The sequence below is a fragment of the Haemaphysalis longicornis genome, unplaced genomic scaffold, assembly GCF_048455015.1.
Source record: "Haemaphysalis longicornis isolate Haplotype H1 unplaced genomic scaffold, Haemaphysalis longicornis Haplotype H1 scaffold_2, whole genome shotgun sequence".
Classification (NCBI taxonomy): domain Eukaryota; kingdom Metazoa; phylum Arthropoda; class Arachnida; order Ixodida; family Ixodidae; genus Haemaphysalis; species Haemaphysalis longicornis.
Genome location: NW_027526295.1, coordinates 70,263,019 through 70,277,971, shown reverse-complemented (window position 1 = coordinate 70,277,971; position 14,953 = coordinate 70,263,019).

The window sequence follows — 14,953 nt, the reverse complement described above, 5'->3', positions numbered from 1 at the left end:
TCTTTTGTCTCTTGGGCAATTTTCTCGCTTTACGCGTCACCTATGGAATGCCAACTTGCCCAAAAGTCCATATTAATCGGCTACTTACCCATGGAGAGTGTTATCTCAGCGGGTGTCACGGATAACTATCAGTCAGTTTTATTATAAAAAACAGGGGCTCTCACAGGAGGCTTGAGATGGTACGTCCTATCTGAACGCGGGAAAATTTAATTAAATGTGTTTGCACAAAATCCTGAATTCGGTTTTTGGACACGTGTTCGGGTAGCATTTGTAAGATAAAACAAATTTCATATATCTAGCTGCAGACTGAATAGTTAGTGGGGAATCCCTAAAACCACGTAATTTCAGGAAATCTTGATTCTACCTATTGGGTGGCTGTCATGAAACAAACCTTCTAAAATGTCTTTAGGCATTTGTCTGGGTTATCTATATCAAGGGAAACCGGTTTGATACGTCAGCGGGCCTCCGGGAAAACGAGGAACTTCTAAAAATAATTTTTCACGCTCTTCACTCGTCGCGGGGTATCTTTTTTGGAAGAATTCAGCAATATTGAGCTCCTGCACTATATTAGGAAGATACTCCTGAAATTTCAAGCCTTTAAAATCAGCAGCTTGGATGGGCCTTGACATAACCTCTTTGGCCTTTTCGGCGGTGGAATTTAAAAAAAATAATTTTAGCCCTTTCATCAGCGTCACAGGGCGAAATTCCTAAAATTGCTCTGCACACTTTAATGAGTAGCATTTGGCAGCAAAAACGTACACTATATATCGATTGGTCACACATATTTTCGGGTTTCGTGAAAACACGCAATATAATCCCAACTGGAGATTTGCATCGTAAAGGTCGCTAGGGCACAACCTCGAAACCAATTTTGAAAGATTTTTTACGGGTCCAACATGTCAGCAAAAGCCACTTCAACTTCTGAATGGGCTTGCGAGATAATCCTGAGTATGCGAAAAGACAATTTTCTCCTTTTCCTCCATGCCGGGTTGAATTTCCGAGAATTCAGCATTAGTGATCACCTGAGCCGTGATAGAAATGTACTCCCGAAACTTCAAGTGTTTAGGTCCAGCAGTTTCCGCTGGGAGTTCATGAATCCGTCAGTCAGTCAGTCGGTCGGTCGGTCGGTCGGTCGGTCGGTCATTTTATAGGTTTAGATATTCTTCACAACTATGTGAAAACATTTGCCACCGCAAAACTTCGCAACGTTTCACTTGTTTTGATGTAACATAACAGAAGAGATGCTTCAAATTCACGTATCATTTTTTCTATCTATACTTCCACCCCGCTAAAGCTAGAGGAAAAATATACGTTTTTCGCAAGTGGCAGCGCCCAAAGGGTAGATGGGAAAAATAAATGCGTATTATTGGAAGACTTTCATGTAAAAAGTGTCGTTTCCTTGCTTTCTTGAGAAAAAATGTATATTGCAATGTGGTTAATATTTATATTCATTTTAGGCAATGCTCATTAGAACATATTTGTTTAATCCACCGTAAGTTTTAAAACGGTTCAGCTTAAATTTAGGACGACTCCGCGAGCAATGGAAGGGAAGATGATTGGTGTAACGTCGAGGAACCAGAGAGCGGATTGGGTCAGGGAACAAACACGTGTGAAGGACATATTAGTAGAAATAAAGACGAAGAAATGAGCGTGGGCAGGGCATGCAATGCGAAGTATAGATAACCGTTGGTCATTAAGGGCAACAGAGTCGATCCCTAGAGAAAGTGATCGGGGCAGGGGTCGGCAGAAAGTTCGGTGGGCAGCTGAGATCAAGACGTTTTTAGGGGTAAGTTGGTCGCAGTTATCACAGGACCGCCGGGATAATTGCAGATCTATGGGAGAGGCCTTTGCCCTGCAGTGGGCATAGGCAGGCTGCTGCTGCTGCTGCTGCTGCTGCTGATGATGATGTGGATGACGAAGAAGAAGAAATTTTTAATAGATCTAGTTTTGTCCCATGTGAGCGGACGCGTATTATTATGGGCAAACCTATTATTGGCGTTACTAGGCCAAATTACGTGTTGGAATTATTATGGGCAAACCTATTATTGCCGTTAAATGGCCAAATTACGTGTTGAAATATTATTTACATGCATGTACTAGGATGGTCGGCTTTGCCGGTCAAGTGCTTAGATAATAAGGCACGAAAAGAACGCCTTTCTTTTCATGTGACCTGCGAAATGCAGAGCATGAAGGATGAGCACAAAGTTATCTGTTAACTCATTAAATCAAGGAATTTTCGGGCTTGAACTTAACACCGTTTTTTGGGTTCAAAAAAACCTTCCGTATGCTTCATCCCAATGTTGCACAAAGTATGAGTTGCTACAATTTTCACAGAGGAGCATACCTAGGAAACAAGAAGTTCGTGGTCGTGTCTTATCGGGGACCATAAAGACAAAATGGCAGTTTTGTTCATAGAAGACGGTGTGTTACCATAAACATCACCATAAATTTTCCGCGCACAAATAAACATTATTGAAATGACCACAAGAATTGATGAACAAGTAGCAATGCAGGCGCCGCTTTCTCGCCCAGTCCTTTATACGTCGCGGATTCTTGTTCGTGGGATTGGGGGCGCCGACGAAGGCAACCACTAAATATATGACGGTGCGATTGTAAAGGTGTCTCTTGATCCAAGTGAACGTTCCACCTGAGCGCTAAAATAGGCTTGACACAAACTAATATTTTTTTGTGTTTCCCTGCTACGTCGCCACCAACATGGCAAAGAAGAAATCTGAAAGTATTGAACTATTTCATATGTTCTTTAAAAAAACAAACAAGAGAGACAGAGAGAGAAAAAGAGAGAGATAGAAAGATTAAGAAAAAGACTATTTCCGGTCAGACTCAGACCTAGACTCTTCGTATACGGGAGGACCTGAAGGAGTTACCAAAGCCTACTTCTACCTGATAAAACAAGGTTGTATTTTGCGTCATGGCTGCTTTAAGGACGTGAGGAACCCATTCAGACGAAATGTAAGGCCTTCTTCATGTAGAATTACACCAAGAAAAGATATACGGCCGTTTTAAAGCCTCGTTTAATCGACGATGCTTGAAAAATAAAATGAAGCATGTGGTCGCAATAAAATGCCTACATAATTAACACGGGCCATTGTTTGAATTTCAAGACATCAAGGTAATCTGATTCCTTTACACTTACTCTTCGTAGAGGGTTACCGCGTCCTCAGGCTAAAAAAAGAACCAAGCTGAAGCTCGTAGTTTTCAACGGTAAATTTGATGTTTTTGCAGGCACTTGGTCTAACACTCCTAAAAAACCTTCACATTTGTTAAAATAATTTAGATATACTGCGTGCAAAGATAAAAAAAAAACGTTTTACGGAGTACAACGAATAATGGGCAGGGTAACAGACGAGCTAAGCTGAAAAAACAGCCATTTCAAAACTACCTTCACATTCCTTTTGAAGCCAGTGCTCATACACATTCGCCTAAATTGTCGCCCGAGTAAACACCACCCAAAAATTGCCTTAGTCCTTTTTGCCCACGTTCCTATATAAATGGGAAGAAAGCATTTCGTTTTTTTTCTATTCTGTTGATTGCCTACTAACTCGTTACCATAAAAAAACTATTGACTTCGCTATCGTTTACCGTTTAGAGCCTCGAGGTGACGCGCCGCTACTGCTCTGCGCTTCGCTCCGTCCCTTTTCGGCCCTATTTGTGGTAAAATAAGCCCTACAGCCCCGAAGCCTACTCCACTGGACGACACTCCATGCCAGGAAGCTGTGGATATCACCTTTAAGGTGGGCGCAGTTACAGTTTTTGTGCCTAACAAGAAATAGACCTTGCACAGCGGTGTTTAGGCTTAGCGACCCGGGCCGAACGCTACAGCTACGGCGGCCCCGCTCACATCCACCGGGTGCCTGCGTGGCTTTACGCGGCGCCGGAGCTAGCAGACTTTCTGCGCTTCGCAGTTATCATCACTACACTCCGAGGCATTTCGCTCCGCCCTAACTGTGAAGATGGTCCAACTCTACCGTGCCGAGGAAGATGACTGGCTCACCGTCCTCCGCAAAAAGCAGCAGCCAAAGAACCAGTCCACACTAGTACTCCGCCCGCAAGACGGTTTCGTCCTAGCCACTCACCGACCCGCGGCGCTAATGATGGCGATTGAAAGCGCAGCGAATCTTCTGCAGTCGGAAGCAAAGGCGATCTGCGTCGACGTACCTCGCCACCAGAACATTGCTGTGATCAAGTCCCTTCGCGACTCTGCCACCGAAAAGATCGTACGAATCACCGGAATCTACATCGGCGGCCAAATTCGCAGGGTTCGTATTTATGGCACCGCACCAGAAGACTCATGCCGAGGCATCGTTCACGAAATCGAGGCCGGTACATCACCTGAAGAGCTCATGCAGAACCTCTGCGCCCCGAATACGGACGTTCTGAGCGCCCGAATGATGGGGAGGTCCGAAACAGCACTCTTGACGTTCAGGGGCACGTACGTTCCCCGTTTCGTCCTCTACCACCGCGCCAAATATGACTGCAAACCACACAAACCAAAAGCCCAATTCTGCTTCACCTGCTATGGCATTGGCCATCGAGCGGACATTTGCCCACAAGCCGGCGTCATCAAGTGTAAGGTCTGTGACAGCCTGCTAAACACACCAGATCAAGAGCACTCGTGCAAGCTCTGTTGCGCCAACTGCCAGGGGGAACATCCAGCGGATGACCCCGCATGTCCAGCCTGCGAACAAGCTGACTCCGCGGCATCCAAGGCGGCGTATCTCAAGAGAGTCCAGGCTCGAAAGAAATACGAGAAAAAGCCCGAAACATCCCGACAAGTTACTACTGAGGGTGAGACCTTTAACAAACACGACAAGTCCAGGAGCCAGGGAGCCGGCACATCACTGCGGAAACAGCACACAAGCAGAATGCCGGTGAAGACAACAGCTGTGGCAAGCCATGGCAGGAGTGTCAGCCGCGCCTGCACTAACGGTAACCGGAGAGCACGAAGCCTCAGCCTGCGAAGAAAGCGCCGCTCGGTGAGTCGGTCAGCCTTGCCTCCCATCAACCCCTCAGTGCACAAAAACACACGCAAATACACCACACCCACATGGCAGTCAGACGCGTACAAATGAGCGCTCCTCTGCCCAAAGCCAAGCATTGCTGAGTCATTGAGACGCATTCCCGACGACACACCCATAGCTCCGCCCACTGAGTCGCAAACCGCGGATACAAACATAATGGACACTAGCGAGGTCCCCCCATCCAGAATAGCGAAGAGGAGTTATCCCCGCCAAACCTCTTTGACACAAAAGCGCGAACTGGACAATCCCCCCAGCAAACGACATAAAATATAAAATAAAAGCCCAACCCGTACCACATACGTATCACGGGTCCCAGCAAACGACAGTGCGCTGTCGTCGTTAATAACCAAGAACTCGACTTCTCGGAGCTCAAGACCCAAATCAGTGTGATCACCGCTAAGCTAGAGGCCGCCACGAAAGCGGCAGAGGAGTTGGAGAAGAAAACAGAAGCCCGTTTTATAGAGATTGAGCAGAAAGCCGAACAGTCAGCCTCTCAACTAGCCCTAATGATGGAAGAAAATAGACCAATCGCTGAAAGTCATACAGCAATCACAACAGGACATCTAGAGACGCTTAGATGGCCTGGAGTCAACACCTTCCTCGGCACACCGTTTTACGTCACCCCGCTCGCATCCCTACGCCTCAGAGGCCAACCAGCGCCAGCGCACTCTACACACTAACAATGGGGACAACTAGGACACAGGTGACCTCGAACATTTCCCCCACAACAACCATGTAATAACCCATCTGATGATATTCTAGTTTGGCAATGGAACTGTAGAGCACTTCGAACCAAAAGAGGACTGCTTCTCCAACACCTGCAAAATGTTTCACGCAAGCCCGACGTAATTCTACTACAGGAAACAATGACATGGGCACGTGTCGCTGGGTACCAAAGATTTGATACCGCGGACATACGGGACAACACATGCAAGATAGCCGCACTAGTAAACAAATCACTAACGGCCACCAAGGTGCACGCGCACGCCGACGACAGCCTGCACACCGTAACATTTGAAATTATACCGCAGCCTACGAAAAAACGGAGTAAGCCGCAGACAATATTAATAACAAACCTGTACAGTCCGCCGCGGGCGTATGGGGCAAACTTCAATCGAATATTTGAGAATATTCCAAATAAGCGCGTTGCGCACCTTATCGGGGGTGGCTTCAACGCTCCGTATGCGGCATGGGGGTACAGCCGCATCACTGCGAAGGGACGTAAACTCGACGCGCTTGTCAACAAACACGGGTACACTCTACTCAACGATATCAATCAACCTACCAGAGAAGAAAACTCGGCCGAAAAGGACACAACCCCTGACCTTACCCTGTTCAAAGGACAGTGAACATGCCAGTGGAGCAACTCCCACGAGTCACTTACAAGTGACCACAATATTATCGAAACTCGAGTCCAAGTAGCCAACCTCAAGCGCCGGAGAAAGCAAGTCAAGATTACAAGCTGGCACAGCTTTCGCTCACAGCAAGCGGAACAGTCACCAGTCAGTTTAGACGAATGGATAAACGAATTGAACGAGAGGCTCGTAAAATGTACCACCATAGTTCAGACAACAGAAGAGCACCCGGACATCGACCCTCATCTCTTTCACTCTGGGAAGCCCGGAGGGGACTCGGGAAGAGATGGAAGAAGAATAAGCAGAACCGCAAGCTCAAAGCCAGAATAGCTAAACTATCTGTTGCAGCACAGCAATACGCTCAATCTCTCACACGGAACAACTGGCACTCACTGCGCGAACGTCTCAGTGGGAGACTTGGAATGCGCAGCACTTGGGCTCTCCTACGGGCTCTCATACAACCTAATGAGACGAAGGCGAATCAAACGAACGACGTCCTCCGTCTCTTGCATCAGCAGGGCGTACAGCCCGATGTGCTGCTCCAACAGCTCGCTGCCAAATACCTACCTGCCGCAGACGCGCCACGTTACAGTGACTACACTGGACTCCAGCCAGATGACCAAGAAATGGAAGCCGACATCACGGTAGCGGAAGTCCGAGCAGCGTTACAGCAGCTAAGGCGCAACACTACTCCGGGTCCCGACAAAATCACTTACAAATTACTCCCAACCTAACGGACAAGGACTGTGAAACACTAACGGAGTATATCAACAGCGCCTGGCACACAGGGCAACTCCCCCAAGCCTGGAAAACAGCGAAGGTAGTCTTCATCCCAAAGCCCGGGAAGAAGTTCAGCTTAGACAATCTCTGACCAATATCCCTCACGTCTTGCCTCGGCAAACTGATGGAGAAGATAGTACTGGATTGGCTCCACAGACATCTAGAATGCACGAAAGCCTTCCCTCACACACTAATTGGTTATCGGAAATCTATATCTACACAAGACTGCCTCCTGAGCTCAAAGAGGACATCCTGGATGACCCTAGCTCAGCGAAGATGCCGGCAATACTAGCATTAGACCTATGTAAAGCTTTTGATAATGTCACACATGACCTCATCCTACAGAATCTAGAAAGCACGAATTGTGGCCAGAAAATGCACAATTACATTAGAGATTTTCTTCGAGACCGCAGCATAACGCTCACCCTCGGACCTTATGAATTGAGCATCCAACAACCCCCAAACAGAGGCACACCGCAGGGCTCCATCTTGTCTCCAACGCTTTTCAATCTTGCAATGAAGGATCTGCCCAAAATGCTCGCCCGCATATGTGGCGTTAAACATGCCATTTATGCGGACGACATAACAATATGGATCAAGGAAGGATCCCCGGCTGAAATAGAGCAGGCGCTACCAGAAGCTGCTGATGCAACCGCGAGATACGCGACCCGGGGCGGCCTCTCTTGCTCACCCGAGAAATCCGAATTCTTGGTGGTCACGAAGCACACGGCGGATCAGAAACAAGAAGAACTGCACATCACCATAGAAGGCAGACCAATTCTTCAACGCTCTCACATCAGGGTTCTGGGTCTCACAATCCAGAGTAATGCCAAAGCAACTATGACCATACGGAAGTTGCTAGATCAAGGGACACAGGTGATACATATGTTACGCCGCATAGCCAGTCGGAACAGGGGAATGTGAGAGGCCGACCTTGTGCGACTCAGCGCAGTGCTCATCGACTCCCGTATATTGTATCACCTCCCATATCAAAATCCCACGAAGACGGAGCTCGAACGCATAAATGTAGTTCGAAGGAAGGCCTTAAAACAAGCACGAGGAGTGCCGCAATATACATCGACGCAAGCGCTCCAGGCCACCGGAGTCACCAACACACTGGAGGAGCTCCTAAGTGCGCAGCGCCTAGGACAGTTCCATCGACTCCATAGCACCGACCAAGGCAGGGCCATCCTGAAGGATCTTGGCTACTCTGCGGACCCACCATCATCCGCATCGCAGGAAAAAAGATGCCTCTCCCTTGTACACCGAGCACGCATCACCATCGCTCCCCTGCCAAAGAACATGGACCCGGACCGGCATGCTGAACGGCGCCGTATCAGGACCAACGTCCTCTCGAAAACGCTGCAGCGCCTCGGCCCCGTCAAGCACGTTTACTACGTTGACGCACATCCTGGGGAAGATGAGGGAGGCATCACGGCTGTTGTCGGACCGCTCAACTACGAACTAGTCAAGCTTGAACCAGATGTACATGATATAGACGACCTAGAAACTCGATCTATTGCGCGAGCCATATACGCCGCTACCAACCATATAGTTCGTCCGCAAACACCCATCATCATCGTCACCGATTCGCAAGCCGCCTGCAGACAATTGATCAGAAATGATCTGCACCACCGCACAGCCCGCCTCATCAAAGACGCGCTCGACTACAAACCGTACACGTTCCACATTATTTGGACTCCTGGGCACGATGGTTTGGCAGGAAATGAGCGGGCACATACGCTCGCCCGAGCAACTATTTACCGGGCACCTGACCAGCTCTCATCAACCTTAAGCGGTACACAGCCGTCCTTAAGTGATGCACAGCCGTCTTTTAGCCCGCGCGTATATTTCGAGTCTTTTCGCGCGCAGCGCAAGGTACATCCCTCCCCCCATCGTACACTCACAAGGCGGCAGTCCGTCCTCCTCCGACAGATTCAGACAAACACATTACCCACTGAACATCTCACACATCGCTTTCGAAATTTACCCGGCACCCCTACTTGCTCGTTCTGCGGAGGTTACCCAAACATATTCCACACAATATGGGCCTGTGATCGACATCCAAAGTTGACCCCCATCCCGAATCCAACTCTAGCATCCTGGGAGGCAAGTCTGGCTGACCGCAGCGCTGCGACACAGCTCCTGCTGACGTCCAGAGCGGAGGAAGCCATGGCCACGGCTTCCCAAGACGGTGCCCTGGACTAAGGGTGCTCAGGAAAATAAAGTTTACTTCCTTCCTTCCTTCGAGAGGCTAGTAGTTTGATTCACCGCACTAATTGTTTACGAAGGTTTTAAGGAAAACAAGTTTTATCCGTCCGTGCGAAGTAGTTTATGCGATATTACAAGTCACAAACAAGTCTTCTGTATTTTAATGTAGGTTTTCTTCTGGCCGACGCTGACTTCGACGTGTGGCTTCTGAACACTAGAGGGACACCACAGTCAAACCATCACAAGACGCTCACGACGGACGACCCCAGGTTCTGGGAGTGGAGGCAAGTTTTTGATGCACCCGCCCCGGTGGCTCAGTGATTAAGGCGTTGTGCTGCTGAGCACGGGGACGCGGGTTCCTTTGCCGGCCGCGGCGGCCGCTTTACGCGAGAAAAGTAATCGGTCATTAGTCTTTGAGACGTGTTTGATGTGACTTGGATAGGCAATATGGAACGAGTACCGTTTTAATCATATTTGCAGCAATTATAAAACGGCGATATTGCGGCAAAGAACCAAAGGCTGGAGGGAATGGCCAAGCTCTGTTTGTATTAGACTGGAATGGTTGCTGTAATCACGTGAGATGAAACGGACAGCTCTGTTTTAGACCGATTCAATCATGTCGATGAGATGCGTGGAATAAAAATGATGCCTAGAATAAAAATGCGTGGAATAAAAAGATGATGCGTACTCGAGTTGCGGCCGAGCATATGTCTGCTAGGTAAATTTACGAATACTCGAAGGTGAATTACCAAGACTACGGCGCAAATATTCGACGCTTTTGCACAGCTGCTGTAACGTGGGATGACCATGAAGGGTTTTTAGTTAGGCGAACGCCGAAATATTTGTATTATTCTGTATGCAACAACAATTTATCATCGGCGTGGCATGAACAATGTGACTTTATGCGCTTACGCCCAAAAGAAATTACCTGACATTTTTGATGGATTACAGCCATTAGCCAAGTGTTACACCAATGACAAATTAGGCTGAGATCGTTTTGAAGCGCTTGGGAGTAGTCAACAAGGTTAATTGGTCTGTAGATAATGCATTCGTCAACAAAGATCCGCATGAGTGAAGAAATAATCAGTGGCAAATAGTCGATATTAATCAGAAAGAACAACGGCTTCAGAATGCTGCCCTCGGTCACACCTGATGTAAAGTAAGTCAGATATGAAGAAATATTGCTAACTACTGTTAGCTGTTGAAAATTGGAAAGAAAAGTCAGACATGAAGAAATATTGCTAACTTGTTAGCTGTTGACGATTGGAAAGAAAAGTTTGAATATTGTAATCGTCCTTCAATTTTTGTGTGGGTGGCACTGCCCCTATCTGAACAGCAGGAGTGGCGACGAAAAAACAAAAACTTGTTTCTTCGGCAAAAAAAATGTGTGCAAATTATTTCCCGAAGCCACGTGTTGCGGACCTCCCACCATGCACGATGATAATTTCGGAGGCCGTGTCAATGTGGGGGAATATTAGTTTAGCCTTTAGACAATTACTGAGACTGGAGAGTGACATCAGAAAGGGGTAAGGGTGTTTTTTTTTTTTGAGCTGCTTAGTTCTTGATTCACGAGAAGCTCTACTCCTGGTTCTTACAGTGGACAGCGTCAAACTTCTTTACTTGCGAAGGGACCGGACAGTCGAGAATTTCGCAAGCTTCAAAAACTCGTCAGAATACGTCTTCTCAAAACAGAGTCTGGTGTGGGGACCCTATAGAATGAGGAGGTCGCCGAGAGCCTAGATGGAAAACGACGAGAGTCTAGATAAAAAACAAACACCGCAACTCGTCTCTCACCTTCTTAAAGGGACAGGAGGAGGAATAAACTTTTGTCGACCATATTTTCTTTAACAGAAATAAAAGGGCGTCACTGAAAACATCTTACTTCGAAACGATTTTGCTGATAGCGTGGTATAACTTTTGAAATCACAATTTTTATATCTCCCAGTCATACGTGTCCCGCGAAAAGGAATGCTGAAAACCATGACAGTCATCCGTGCTGCAACATACTTCTAACTGCTCGCAAGTTAAAATGGGCATTTAAAAACTTGTCCCCGGCTAAAACAACAATAGTGTGCTACCTTTCCTACTCCTTCATGCGGTTTTTGAGTCAAACGTTGAAATCGACGGAATTGTTTCGACACGTTAGGTAGTGCCACGTTTAGACACGATGTGTCGCCCCCTTTTAGACATCAAAAATTTTAGTGCAAAATTAAAATTATTTTTACCTGTTTACTTGGAAATCCCTTGCGGTTACCCTAGTATATAAAAAATCACAGCCGTACCACTCAATGTGAAAGCTGTCGGAAGTGCAGAGCAGTGATTCGCCATAATGAGTGGTGGCGCCGTTATCCGCTCGCTGCTACCGCCCATCACGCTCTTCGCCGACCTGTCTCACTCCTCTCTTGATGAATATGCAGTTCAAATTTCCCGCCTTCGCAGCGCTCTCGCGCCCCCTGCCTGAAACTGCGCCAGCGGGAGTTCCGTGATTTTTGTGCTTGCTTTAATATCTTATGCTGGAGGTGTTTTGCGTCTTTTCGAACACGTAATTTTTTTCTTGGGCGGATGGAGCATTTCTGCGGCATTTCGAACGTGCCATTTTTTTTTTACGTGGCTGGAGCCTTTCTGCTTCATTTTCTCTGCGCGGCCGCTTTTTTTTCGCTTACTATCGTAAAAACCAACCCAACGAGTGTTCCTAACTAAACGAACGCGGGGGCTGCCGGTTATATACACAGATGTTGCCTGCAATGTACGTGCAGTTTTTTTTTGCGCTAAACAACGCGAAGATGTATGAAAAGCGCCAGTGGTTCACGAGGTTAGAATGGTTGTGACTACTGAAACCGCGTGGTTTTCGAAGCCTCAGCGCAACTTCCTGATGACGGTACACCATGCTCTACGTGGGTTCGTTATCTTGCTGCGCCACCTGATTCCGGCGGTCACTTAACTTCGACGGTTAGCGAGCTACGACGAGAAGGCGAGCCCATAAAGTGTTCTGCAAAACGCCGGCTTTGATATGAGCTGGATGGCATGCGCTCCACAAAAATCAATTGACTGTCCCTTTAACTATGCTAATGATGCTCTCACATTCAGCATTGCTGTGCGGATCGCAAGTAGCTGCACCGTCACATTTGGCACTGAAAAAAGTTCCCTCACCCTTCCACGCTAGTGATTGTTCCCACTTCGAACCACTGAAGATCAGTCCTCTCTTCATTTAGAATGTCCTCAGAAACATAATCTGCTTGCAATTCTGCAAATTCCACTTCAAGAGCATCCAAGGCTTCTTCTCTCCCACCCGGGGTAGAATTTGCGGGAAAGACTCGAAGCAGAAGTGAGGGCTTTTTGAAGATGAGCCGCTCAAGAACTTCAAATTGCGCTGTCCGCTTTCTTCAAGGTTTCATTATCAGTGGAAGTTTGTGAAGTGTGTAGTTGCATGCCACAGAGAGAGAGAGAGAGAGAGAGAGAGAATAACCTTTAGTGGTACAGGTGAGGTTAGCATGGCAAAGGCTTGCTACACCAGAGGTATGAGAAATTAAGTTGCGGAAGTGATGATGATGACTATGATAACGATGGTGCGCTCACTAAAGAAGCCTTATTTAAATAGTCTGTTCAAGTCCTGTACATCGCTGAAAGTCAATATAGCTTTTGTCGCTCGAGATGCTCGTTTCGAGTTAGACCAAGGCCCTAACACGTCACTTAGCGTTAGTCGTCTAGAAAGCTGCTGGCGCAAAGACATTAAAAGGGGCGTCCTAGCTGCTGTGCACCGCGCACATTCACATAAAACGTTGTTCAAGTCCTCGCGCACGTCACAGAGTGCAGAGGGAAAAGCGTCCTGTATCATTTTGAAGCGAAAACAACTTCTAAAGTACTACCACAGCAATGCTACAGTAAAGTACCAGCAAACACTAGAATACAACTTTTGCTTGTCGCTGGCACGCAACCCCTCCACAGCAGGCAATGTGCGGCCCCCGAGGACTACATATTCATTGGGTTTTACTTCTTTAGATCTTGATAGGGAACCTCCAGTGTGAAAAGCAGACCTTCATGGCAGGACTAACAAACCTACCCATAAGGTTCTTTAGAAGCTGCATCAACACGGACTGGAGCAGAAGAATTCGGGGTGCCTAGGGCTGACGTTGGCAGTTGACTTTGTCAAACACAAGTCCAGCTTACATCAGAGGACAGGAAGTACAATAGCCTGTACTCACAGGTCAAGATGGGATGTCCCGTACTCTCGAATGAAAGATTCCCTTCCTTTGCTGGGGTTGCATCCATCTTGCCTCTTGGCTCGTTTTCGTTTTTGGCGTTCTTGTTGGACTTCGTACTGCACACCTTCTCTCAAAGCTGCAGTTGTCTTCGGGTTCTGGTACAAACGAAGAAGGTGTGGGTGGTGTTGGGTTTTTGGCTTTGTCTCATTCAGAATGATCACCAAGGTCTGCCACAGCTCCAGCAATTTAGCCAGGCACTTTCCCAGGGATAGCCACCACGTTAGCACACCTTTCAAAATCTTCCGCACCTCTGTGCTGTGCCACAAGCAGGTCGTCGGATTTTGCACGTAAGCACACGGCTCTTTTCTCGGCCCGAAGATTTATGAGGTGACACGGGCAGCGAACGACTATCAAATCTTGTTGGGCTTCTTTTAGCGCAGCTGCCACACCGTTCTTTTTGCTGACCATCACACTGACCTTGTCGGAAGAAAATGCGGTAAAGTTCTACTACATTTATTTATTTATTTATTTTCTTATTATTTATTTATTTATTTATTTTTTTATTTACATATTTATTTATTTATTTACATATTTATTTATTTACCCTTAAAGCCCAGAGGGCATTACATAATGGGAGTACATGAACCTGGCACAACAGTGTCAACAATACATTCGGCGAGGAAACAATACTAATAACAAAGTTGTCAATCAGCAACAACACGTAACTCGCTTGAAGAGAACACATTGCAACGCGCATAATGCGATTGACATGAAAAGAGCGGCTAGAAATCATCACCGGCTTCTAAATAAGATGAAAAACAGATTTTAAACGGTGTGAATCGGTGAGGGCGCCGATGTTTGCGGGTTGAGCATTCCATTCTTTTGTACAGAAAGAAAGAGGTGAAAAGTGGTATTTCTTAGTGCGCGAAAATATTGGTTTAATCGTATGCGCATGGTCGATACCAGCAGATACGTGAGGAGCAGGGTGACCGAAGCTTGAGGAAAAAGATGTGTCACTTTGATACAAAGCGGCAAAAAAAGGATAGGGCAGACAACTTTCTGCGGGTGGCACGTGAAGGAAGTTTCGAATCATACTTCAGTAATGACACGCTGTGAGAGTGAGAGTAATAAGAGCAGTTAAAGTAGGCCGCTTTATTTTGCACTGATTCCCGCATATCAGCCAATATTGCCGTATGAGGGTGCCAAGTAGTTGATGCGTGCTGCAAGAATGGCCTGACCAAAGTTTTATGTGCCCAAAGTTTTGTGTCCGAGTTAGCCCACTTTCGACGGCGCTTCAGAAGGCCGAGTTTTTTAAGAAAAGTTGTTAGTAATGTACTGTAATGTTATGTAATTCCAGGTAGAATCA